The following is a 12,171-nucleotide window of genomic DNA, read 5'->3' on the forward strand; positions in this document are numbered from 1 at the left end:
TGGCCTACTTTACAACAGTCCACTATAATATTATGAAAAATATGGTGACAGAGACAGATGAAAGTGAAACAGATTAGAATGAACACTTTTCTGTTTGCACATGCTGACTTTCTTTATAGACTGTGTAAGTGGGTAACTTGGAACTACAAATAATAATGCATGCAATGTATTTTATTTTCTTTTTATGAAAAGTGGGATGCTTGAAGAAATGCCTTTCTGCACTATTGACTGTTATGTACAGTGGCTTGCCATAGCCATGTGACCTCTGATATCATTCCTTGGTGAGTAAAGAATTCAGGCAGAAGCCATTTTGCTCATTACATGAACAGAAATGTAGTGCAGATAGAGGCTGAACCATTTTTACGTCAAATGTCCCATGTTCAGAAATCAGAGCAAAGGTAAATGGCCACAGGTTGTTAATTGAGTGTGAGAGGTCATTGTGAGTTCAGACTTGAGGTTCCATGGACAGAATGTTTTTTTCCCTTAAAATTAGTACTTGTATAAGGTGGAATACTATAAGGCAATGTATCTTGGAGAAGAATTGAGATTACACACTTCATGGAAACATAGTGGTGGGAATTGCCAAGCAAAGAGACTTCGGTTCAAGTAGTCAAAGGATATTAAAGTCAGAATAAGCATACAACATAACATCACCGGAATAATGTCAGAATAGGACCCTTTCGTTATGCGGAGAGATTTGTGATACTCAGACTATTTCCCTGAAGTAGAGAAAGCTAAGTAGAGATTTAACAGAAGTTTTTAAAATTAAGGAAATTTTTGATCAAGTGAATAGGAAAAAGATGTTTCTCTGGTCGTGAGTCAGTGAGCAAAATAGTGCCTTGTGTGTTCTAGGCTCTTACAACATGCGCAGCTTCTGACTGCGAATCATGAGAATAATATGATGAAGAAGCTTTTAACTATTCAACTTTACAAAATAAAACTTCTGCAGGAGTGAAAAACTGACAGTAGCTGGACAGCTATCCATTCTACACCCTGCCCAATTTTCCTTCCCATTGGCTTCAGGTTATCCCCATAGTGTTCAAGTGTCAGGACATTTTAAGAAGATTAGGAATAGGAGTAGGCCATTCAGTCCCTTGAGCACAGTGCTCTGTGATTTAATTAGATTATGGCTGATATGCACCTCAACTGTAGCTATTCCAAATCTTTTCTTATACTCTTATCTATCAAAAATCTATCAGTCTCAGTCTTGAGGGCTCCAATTGTTCCCATATCCAGAGCCTTTCTTGCTTTCTATTAGATTTTGTGTGAATAATTGTTTCCTGATTTCCTTCCTGACTGGCTTAGCTCTAAGTTTAAGATTATGTTCCCTCCTTCATGATCTCCCCCACCAGAGGAAATAGTATATCTGTATCTACACTATTGATTCCTTCTAACATTTTAAACACATCCAGAACATCACCTCTCCATCTTCTATTTTTAAGAACATACAGGCCAAGCTTATGTAACCTTTCCTCATAATTTAACCCACTAAGTCCTGTTATCATTTTGGCAAATCTGTGCTGTACCCAGTTGAAGGCCAATTTATCTTTCCTGAGGTGTGTACACAACATTGTACACAAATAATTCAGCCAAAACAAGAAGCTCAATGATGATTTGCGCCTTCAAGTTGATTCCAAATTCATGCCTAAATAGTTACCATCCAGAAAGCTACCCGAATCTGCAAAATACATTCATGGTTTTTTTGGAAAAATGCTTGCATTGATTGGTTGTCCTGACTCACTTCATCATTTCAATGCTGTTGGTATTGAAAGGAAATAACCAAATGTGCCTGTACATTGATCCAAAACCACAGATCTAAGACTCAAATTTAATCACTACATACACTGAACTATCAATGAGGGTCTACCTGAACTTGTGAAAGTAAAGCTGTTCATGGGTGTGGATGCAAAGATATAGAAGGAAAATATTGCGGATTCTGGAAATCTGAAATAAAAACAAGAAATGCTGGAAATAGTAAGCAGGTCTGTCAGCATTTGTGAAGACAGAAACAGAGTTAATGGCCTGGATTCTCCTGTTAGCAGCAAAGCGTGGGCATTGAGGGAGCCTGTGTGTGGGGGGAGAAGGGGAGCCACGGGAGCCGGGAAAGCAGAGGAATCATGAAGAACATTTTTATTGCCAATAATAACAGTCTATAGCAATGAATCCTTGGATTTTATTGCTGATAATTTCATCTACCCTGCCTGACAGATTTACTTTTCACTAACTTTACTGACTTACGCCTGTGTTATGAGCCCTAGGTTTTTGGCCAATTTCTCCCACTAATGGCCCCTGCCACTTTAAGAATAGACCCAGCAGGATTGTCAGCGTGGGCTCGACTGGAGCCCATTGAGGAGTATTGCAACTTCTGAATTTCAGTGTAAGTCTATTGCTATTCCTTCACTGTTGCTGGGTCAAAAACCTGGAACTCCCTTCCTAACTGCAGTTAGTGTACCTATGCAGGATGAACTGCAGTGGTTTGAGAAGGCAGCTCACCACCATATTCTCAGGGGCAACAAATACTCACCCTGCCAGTGATGCCCACGTCCCATAAAGCAATTAAAAAATGATCCTGTTAAAGTTGTAACAGCACTTCTGAGGTGGTTTCCCCTTGTCTCCCCCATGGTTTTTACCTTTTGCTGCTCGCGGGCATTCAAAAACAAAGGCTAACCCACCCTAACAACGGGTGGTGTTCTATCCGAACCCAGCGAACATAAGCACCATGCTGGGTGCTACCCTAATATTCACAGCTGGTGATGCTGTCTCCACTTGCCAGTGCTGTCTGGAATGTGGGCCATTCAATTCAGCCCCTTCAATCTGACTTAACTTGGTTCTTTAAACCTTAATACCCTTGCCTAACACAAATCTATCAACACCAGTTTTGAAATTTTCAGTTGAGTTAACAGCTTTTAGGAGTTCCAGATTTCCACTCCTCTTTGTGTGAAGAAGTTCTTTCTGACATCATCCCTGAACAGCCTTGCTCTAATTTCATGTCACTTTGTTCTGGACAATCCCACTAGTAGAAATAATTTCTCTCTATCTACCCAACTAACTCCTTTGATACCTCAATTAGATCATCCTTTAACTTTCTATATTCCAGGAAATACAAGCCTAGTCTATGCAACTTGTCTTCATAGTTAAGCCCTTTTAGCCCCAGTATCATTCAGGTGAACCTGTGCTGCATCCCCTGACTCAGAGGTAGGAATACTACCAGTGAGGAAGTGGAGACTTTGTCCAAGCACAAGTATACTGCTGGACTTCAACCCTGTTTTCAGAGACCATACTATAGTCTCCACTCGCTGAGGTTGTCTGTGAAGGGTTTCAAGTCCATCAATTACTGATTCAGAGGTGGGAATTCTGCCACTAAGGCAAAGACTCACTCCCAGAACAATGGGCATTGATCTCATAGGCATCCTGCAGAGCTCAAATTATGCCAATAGAGGGAAAGATATTGAAAGGTGTTTTCTCGCATTGTGTATTGAAACAAAGGATATCAGTAAGATTGAGAGAGTGCAGAGAAGATTTACTAGGATGTTGCCAGGTCTTAAGGAGTTGAGTTACAGTGAAAGATTAAACAGGTTAGGACTTTATTCTTTGGAGTGTAGAAGAATGAGGGGAGATTTGATAGAAGTTTACAAAATTGTGAGGGGTATAGACAGAGTAAATGTGAGTAGGCTCTTTCCACTTAGATTAGGAGAAATAAACACGAGAGAACATGGCTTTAGGGTGAAAGGGGAAAGGTTTAGGGGGAACATTAGGCGGAACGTCTTCACTCAGAGAGTGGTGAGAGTGTGGAACGAGCTACCATCTGATGTGGTAAATGCGGGCTCACTCTTAAGTTTTAAGAATAAATTAGATAGATACATGGTTGGGAGAGGTCTGGAGGGTTATGGACTAGGTGCAGGTCAATGGGACTAGCGGAATAATATTTCGGCACAGACTAGAAGGGCCGAATGGCCTGTTTTCTGTGCTGTAGAGTTCTATGGTTCTATGGTTCTAAACTGCTCAAGTTTGTGGGCTCTACCAACATGTTTTTATAATAGATTTAATCCAGACTTCTATTTCCTAGTTTTTAAAAGTTAGATTTCCTAAATCTTCATTATGCTACTACTGAAAGGTTCCACACATAATGCAGTTGGATGAATTAAATATTCACCGCTTACAGCAGTTCGCTAGGACTTTATCTACTGAAGAAACCTGAAAGGAGTATTTTTACAGGTGCTTCATGACTGACCAGATTGTTTTCTGGTAATAGATTCATGTTGGACAAATGCATCCACAGCAAAATCACTGCCACAAAGTATTTTGATTTTGAATGATTAAATGCTACAATATCAGGAAAATTAGCATTTTGTTCAGCACAGGAGTCTGTTGACCTAAATTATTCTCTCTTTAAAAATGTGTCATTGGTTAGTATTGATATATTTTGGCTGTGCACTGATGTCTATCAGTATCAAATATTTTATTCTGGATTCAGGATAAGTTGCAGAATGATCTGTGACATTTGGTGGTGCATCCTTCTGTTGCACATGACATTTTCTAAGCTGAATCTGTGTGACCTCTGTTTCAATCCTGGGTTAAAACAAATAGGGAAAAGTAGGAAATATATTTATTTTGCACACGATTTATTTTGGACAAAAGACAGAAAATAGCTTAGTAGATAAATACATCACTTGCTGGGGTAGTAAGCCATTTAGAACAGCAAGGTTCTGGGTCCTGTGTTCTATTCTCAGTTAGTTAGTCTCAGCCATGCCAGCGTTTGGGTGTTAAAATTAGATCAAATTATCCTAGACTAGGGCGAAGAAAAATTAGTCAGCGTGTCCACTTGTGATTGCCACTTGATAGAAAATGTATGTTAGCGGTCACTGAGTGATCACAGGTTTACTCAATGTTGTAATAAGCCCTCTGACTGAATTATCTGTATTGGGTAAGGTATCAGAGAGCTGACAACATTCATTAAACTCTATCCCAGAAGAGGAAAGGTGAAAAGGCACTGCCAAAGGAGTCTTGGTGAGTTGTTGCAGTGTATCTTGTAGATGGTATACTCTGCTGCCACTCTGACCTTTGGTGGGGGAGTGAATATTTAAGGTGATGGATGGGGTGCTGATTGAGCAGGTTGCTTTGTCCTGGTTGGTGTCAAGCCTCTTGATTGTTGTAGGAGCTGCACTCATCCAGGCAAGTGGAGAGTATTCCATCACACTCCTGAATTGCGTCTTGTAGATGGTGGACAGGCTTTGGGGAGTCAGGAAGTGAGTTACTTGGCACAGAATTCCCAGCCTCTGATCTGTGCTTGCAACCACAGTATTTATATGGCCAGTCCAGTTCAGTTTCTGATCAGTGGTGTCCCCCAGAAAGTTGATGTTGGGAGGTTCAGTGATGGTAGCACTGTTGAACTATAGCACTGTTGAACTTCAAGGGCAGTTGGTTTGATTCTCTTTTCCTGAAGATTGTAAAAGCCTGACACTTCTGTGATGTGAATGTTACTTGCCACTTGTCAGTCCAAGCCTAAATGTTGTCCAGCTTTTGTTGCATGTGGGCACGGACTGTTTTCGTATCTGAGGAGTTGCAAACGATATTGAACACTGCAATCATTAGCGAATATCCCCACTTGTGATCTTATGTTGGAGGAATACCCATTGATATAGCAGCTGATGATAGTCGGGCCTAGGATACAACTCTGAGGAAATCCTGTAGCAATGTCTTGTATTATAAAGTCAACATTAAAAAAATGCATGATCACTTAAAGTAATTCACAAGATCACTCTAAACATCAATTTAAATATCATAGTTTTTTTTTACAAAATATTTTGGCATTGAGAAATGCTATGAACATGGGGAAAGACATATGTTGTTTCTTTCTCGCTGATATATGCTGCCTGCAAAGTCTATTCAAATCTACTGAATGTGCAATCGCTGCCAGTTACAATATGCTATTTATTTTTGTTTTCTAACCCTTTTTGAATGGCTTTCCTATCATCATTAAGTAAATCAGAGCTTCAGCAAGAATTTGCGCAATCCAGCAGTCATTACCCAATTATAATTATTTGAACCAACCCTTTTATTTTATGTATAAAGTGTTTCAATTCAGGACATAAAATCAATTAAGTATTGTATGCTTAAAACTGGAAGCTAATACAGAGAAGTAATAGCTGAACAATTACCATTATGCTCTGAATTATTCTATAGTTATTGAATTGGCAAAACAATGTTTTCTTTTGAATATAGGAACTCTCTCTAAAAACTTGTTAATCTAAATTACTAATGAATGTAGGTTCATTAGCAAGAAGGCATTGATTTTGAGACCAGTCAGGAGATACAGTTTTAGTCTGTCATTCAATAATGTATTGATTGAATGAAACAAAAGCTAACAGCCTACATTATTAAGATTGTAGGAAATATATGTGGATACAGAAGGACTGCGGAGATAAAAGCAAGTTGAAGAGCATTAAGGGCCAACAATATTCACAGCGAAAAACAGTGACAGCAGTGCTTTGTATTGTGTTGCTAATAGTATGGAAGATTTTCTCAGGGTGCAGCAGATACCAGGATATGGCATTTTGCTCATTATGTTTCAGATATTCCCGTTGAGTCAGTTAGACCAATATTTCTTAGACAGGCCTCACGTAAACTTGAGCCTAGTTTACTTATATTAAGAGCATATATTGTGTTACATACATAGAACACATATTGCATTGTGTGAAAAATTGTTTTCTCTCTCTTTAATTTAAAAGTTCAATGGTTAAACTGCAGAAATAAAGCTATTCCTGATGAATGAATTGTTTCATTATTGCAAAATTAATATTTCAGTATGTGAACCAAAAGCAAAGTTGCCCTCAAGAATGACTTGTGGAAAAGTGTTGTTATTTTCTTGAGCCTGGACTTACAGTTCCCAATTGTGAATTCTTAAAACTCTTTGGAGGATTTACAAAAGTGTGCTTAAAATGTGACTTTAGTTGTCTCAACCGAGCTGAGAAAATACAATAGTCTGGTTCTTATGCTGTATTTGTGGTGACCTAATGAGTCCTTGACCACATTTCTAGTCACCACATGATGATGGTTCAATTCCAAGGATAAATAATCTTCTTGGGCAATTAGCCCGCAAAACCAGATATTCATGCTGTGGCTGCAGATGCTCCAAATGAAGTGTAGGAAATACGAGCTGGTATAGCAGTATTTTACATTATTTTCTCTATTGAAAGAAAATAACTAAATTCTGTATTTGACTAATGATACTTTTGAATTCTTGTGGGTTGCTATTATTTATTATACCTCTAGTTATTTTTCAGAAACAGCATTGGTCCTACTTTAACAGTTAGCTTTGAGCCTTTTTGTTAAATCTCAAAGTAGTGCTTTCGGGAGGGACCCTATCTCAGCAAAATAAATGCATCTTTCTGTAGTAATGTGGTGACTATACAAAAGCATGTGTTAGGCACGTTAATTTTAATTAAGTTCTCATTTGAGTTACTTTCAAGTTGTTCTTTCCTGGTGCTCTAGACTGTTGCTAATGATCTTGAACAAAAATTTTTTATTGCTTTTGAGTGATAATAGTCCACAGGAGAGATTTGCTGGTGTTTCTGCTTATACTTGTACAAGTGGTACGTTCATGTTGCATGAAAAAACCCAACATACTCTTTCCAGGATATCCTCTGGTATCAAGTACATGGGAGACTTTGGACAAGCAGCATCCATGAAACTGGCAGTGCTGATAGCATGGATCTCAGCCAATAAGCCATAATGTTTGGACATAATCCATCCAGGGGATTGCACGCTATAAGATTTCTTTTGCGTTTAGCAAACAGAGATGATTTTCAACTTCAACTTGCTTTTGAATAAGATAGGCTGAGGTTGCGTTCTTGATTGGGTCCAGTCATGCCTGGATCAGACTGAGAGCGCCATATAGTTTGATCAAATTGAAATGCTTCTTTTTTTCTTATTCACTCATGGGATGTGGTGCATTGCTGGCTAGGCCAGCATTTATTGCCCATCCCTAATTGCCCTTGAGAAGGTGGTGGTGAGCTGTCTTCTTGAACTGCTGCAATCCATGTTTTGCAGGTACACCCACAGTGCTATTAGGGAGAGAGTTCCAGGATTTTGACCCAGCCACACTTAAGGAATGGTGATATATTTCCAAGTCAGGATGGTGTGGGGCTTGGAGGGGAACTCCCAGGTGGTGGTGTTCCCATGCATCTGCTGCTCTTGTCGTTCTAGATGGTAGCGCTCATGGGTTTGGAAGGTGTTGTTTAAGAAGCCTTGGTGAGTTCCTGCAGTGCATCTTGTAGATGGTACATGCATCTGCCACTGTGTGTTGGTGGTGGAGGGAGTGAATGTTTGTGGATGGGGCATCAATCAAGTGGGCTGTTTTGTCCTGGATGGTGTCAAGCTTCTTGAGTGTTATTGGAGTTGCACTCATCCAGGCAAGTTGAGAGTATTCCATCACACACCTGACTTGTGCCTTGTAGATGGTGGACAGGCTTTGGGGAGTCAGGAGGTGAGTTACTCACCACAGGTTCCTAGCGTCTGACCTGCTTTTGTAGCCACAGTGTTTATATAGCTAGTCCAGTTCAGTTTCTGGTCAATGATAACCCCCAAGATGTTGATAGTGGGGGATAGAGCGATGGTAATACCATTGAATGTCAAGGGGCGATGGTTACATTCTCTCTTGTTGGGGATGGTCATTGCCTGGCACTTGTGCGGCACGAATGTTACTTGTCATTGTCAGCCCAAGTCTGGATATTGTCCAGGTATTGCTGCATTTGGACATGGAATTCTTCAGTATCTGAGGAGTTGTGAATGGTGCTGAATACTGTGCAATCATCATTGAACATCCCCACTTCTGACCTTATGATAAGAAGGAAGGTCATTGATGAAGCGGCTGACGATGGTTGGGCCTAGGATACTACCCTTAGGAACTCCTGCAGTGATGCCCTGGAACTGAGCTGATTGACTCCAACAACCACAATCACCTTTCTTTGTGCTAAATATGGCTCCAACTAGCGGAGAGTTTTCCTGCTGATTCCCATTGACTTCAGTTTTGCTAGGGCTCCTTGATGCCACACTCGATCAAATGCTGTCTTGATGTCAAGGGTAGTCACTCTCACCTCACCTCTGGAGTTCAGCTCTTTTGTCCATGTTTGAACCAAGACCGTAATGAAATCAGGAGCTGAGTGACCCTGGCAGAAACCAAACTGAGTGTCAGTGAACAGGTTATTGCTAAGCAAGTGCCACTTGATAGTACTGTTGATGACCCCTTTCATCACTTTACTGATGCTCGAGAGTAGTAGGCTGATGGGACGGTAATTGGCCTGGTTCGATTTGTCCTGCATTTTGTGTACAGGACATACTGGGCAATTTTCCACATATTGGAAGCAGTTCACCAGTAACGCAGAAGTTAAAGTGTTAACGTTGTGGGGGAAATCATGCACCCAAAGTCTGTATATTTAAAGAGGCAGAGTTTCACTACTGCCACCAAAAAGGGCATGTTGTTAAACAGTGCAGGGCTAGATCAAGACAGCCTTTTAGACAGCAGGTCAAGTTAAATGAAGTGCACAATATAGATGAGCCAGGAGTTACTGAGGCTGACGTTTATTCCCTACACAAGCTGAAGGCCAGGGAAACTGAACCAATCACTGTTATACTTCAAGTAAATGGAAAGCCTCTGCTCATGGAGGTTGACATAGGAGCATCGACCACAGTGGTGGGAGAATACATCTTTAAATACCTCAGAGAAGGTACCCAGCCATTGAGTTTGGTGAAAACCGCTGCTCAGTTAAAAACATATACAGGAAAAGCAATACAGGTGAAAGGCGTCAACTCTATCCTATATCCTAGAGGCAACAGACAGCTCAACTGCTGATAATTGCTGTCACAAAAATACCTAGCCTTCTGGGCCGTGATTGGTTGAAAGAAATCAAACTAAGCTGGTCAGAAATTTTTCAGGTCAGGACAGAAGGAATTCCAGAGTTGCTAAAAAAGATGACAGAGTATTCCAAGATGAGTTCGGGAAAATCAAAGGTCTACAAGCTAAAATATACATGGACCCTGAAGCAACACCCCGGCTTTTTAGGGCAAGATCTGTGCCTTACATTCTAAGAGGAAAGGCAGATGTGGAATTATGCCATTTGGAGAAGTTAGGAATAATACAGCCAGTCCAATTTTCAGAATGGGCAGTACCCATAGTCTTTGTGCTGAAACCGGACCAAACCATTTGCATCTGTGGGGGTTTTAAATTAACGGTAAACAAGACTGCGAATTTAGACAAATACCCAATCCCAAGGATTGAAGATCTGTATGCTAAACTTTCAGGAGGAAGATCCTACACTAAACTGGACATACATCATGCCTATCAGCAGCTCGAGCTGGACAACACATCCAGAAATTATGTCACCATAAACATGCACAAGGGCCTGTACCAATATACACACCTACCCTTCGATGTGTCACCTGCCTGTGTGATTTTCCAAAGAACCATGGAAATCTTACTACAAGGACTTCCCTGAGTTATAGTGTACCTGGATGACGTCTTGGATCACAGGATCCACAGAAGCAGAACATGTGGAAAACCTGGAAGGAGTTCTGAAGAGAATTTTGGAGGCTGGTATTCATTTTTTTAAAAAGTGCACTTTCCAAGCAAAGGAAGTTGCTTATCTGGGTCATCGAGTGGATGCCTAAAGGTTGCATCCATTAGAGGAGAAAGTCAGGACAATCAAGGAAGTGCCCTCTCCTATCAACGTCACAGAGCTCAAGTCTTTTTTTTGGCATGGTAAACTATTACGGCCGCTATTTGCCTAATCTATCTACAGTGTTAGCCCCTTTACATTTATTATTGAAGAACCACTGATGGTCCTGGAAAGGCGCAACAAGAGGAAGCATTTACAAGAGTCAAGAAACTTTTACACTCATCATGTCTGCTAGTGCACTATGACCCGTCTAAGGGATTCATACTCACTTGTGATGCACCTCCCTGCAGAGTGGGAGCAGTATTGTCACACTAGACGGAGGATGGATCTGAAAGACCGATAGGGTATGTACCCAGAACCCTTTCTGCAGCCGAGAAAGGATACTCGCAAATTAAAAAAGAAGTCTTTGCCCTCTTTTTAGAGTGCAAAAGTTCCATCAATATTTGCATATTGACACTTCACCATAGAGTCAGATCACAACCACTGTCAGGTTTGTTTAGTGGAGATAAGGCAATCGGACCAATAGCCTCTGCTAGACATTAAAGATGGGCTTTAATTTTGTCGGCATACAAGTACACTTTTATGCACTGTCCGGGTGTGCATATAGCAAATGCAGATGCCTCCCATTGTCAGATAGTATTACACACGTACCAGTACCTCAAGAGATAGCATTTGCATTGAATTTCCTGGACTCCTCACCAGCCTGCATGAGACAGATAAAGAATTGGATAAATTGGGATCTGATTTTAGCAAGAGTCCATGAACAATGTTATGAAATGGCAGGTGATATGTGCCAGGCGGACCAAATCCACAAGGGAAACTTGGCCACGCTATCACAATAGTTTTGCAATTTATATTTATTATGAGAAGATTTGGGAATGCACTGACTTCAGAAGTAATGAGCCCACCAACACTTACAGAGATTGTAAAAACTAAATTAAAACATTTATCAACGAAAGAAAAGATTTCAAGCACATATATAAGATTACAGTTACTTAATACTATAACAAATCCCAAAATTCCTAACTAAACTGACTGCCAACTATATGCCCACTTTAAGGCAACAGTCCAAAATAGATTTTAAGGGCAGGATTTTCCCCCCAATTCAGGCCCGCCCAGCGTGACGTCTGTATGGAAGCACTATGCGCTCCCTGTGCGGGCGGAGGGTGGGGGAAATCCCTAAACCTGAGAGTGCGCTCTTTCGTGCGCATCCCTGAAGCTAAGTGCTGCCTCAGGGAGATCGGCTCTACCATAAAATACAATAAAAAATATTAAAAATAGAAAAAAGAGATCCCTGACATGTCCTTTCATGTGACACTGTCACATGAGCTGGGACATGTCCATAACTTTTAAAAAAACTTTAATTAAATTTTTAAAAACCTACATGAAACCTCATCCCGCCCGTGGATGGAGTTTCACGCTTTTTGTAATGCCCAACAAGGCTCCTGGCCTGCCCGCCAACCAATTACTTCAATGACTCTGTCAATGGCCTCAATTG

At 40.6% G+C, this 12,171-nt stretch overlaps 1 protein-coding gene across 1 annotated transcript in view; it reads left to right on the forward strand.

The window, feature by feature from the left end:
* Nucleotides 1-287: 287 nt before the first annotated feature.
* Nucleotides 288-12,171, forward strand: part of nmnat3 (nicotinamide nucleotide adenylyltransferase 3) — a 115,954-nt gene continuing 104,070 nt past the window's right edge. Inside the window, exon 1 of the mRNA XM_078563668.1 lies at nt 288-398. The gene's annotated coding sequence lies outside the window, so the exon portion shown is untranslated. The remainder of the gene's footprint in view (nt 399-12,171) is intronic.

This window comes from Cetorhinus maximus, chromosome 19 (genome assembly GCF_964194155.1).
Source record: "Cetorhinus maximus chromosome 19, sCetMax3.hap1.1, whole genome shotgun sequence".
Lineage (NCBI taxonomy): Eukaryota > Metazoa > Chordata > Chondrichthyes > Lamniformes > Cetorhinidae > Cetorhinus > Cetorhinus maximus.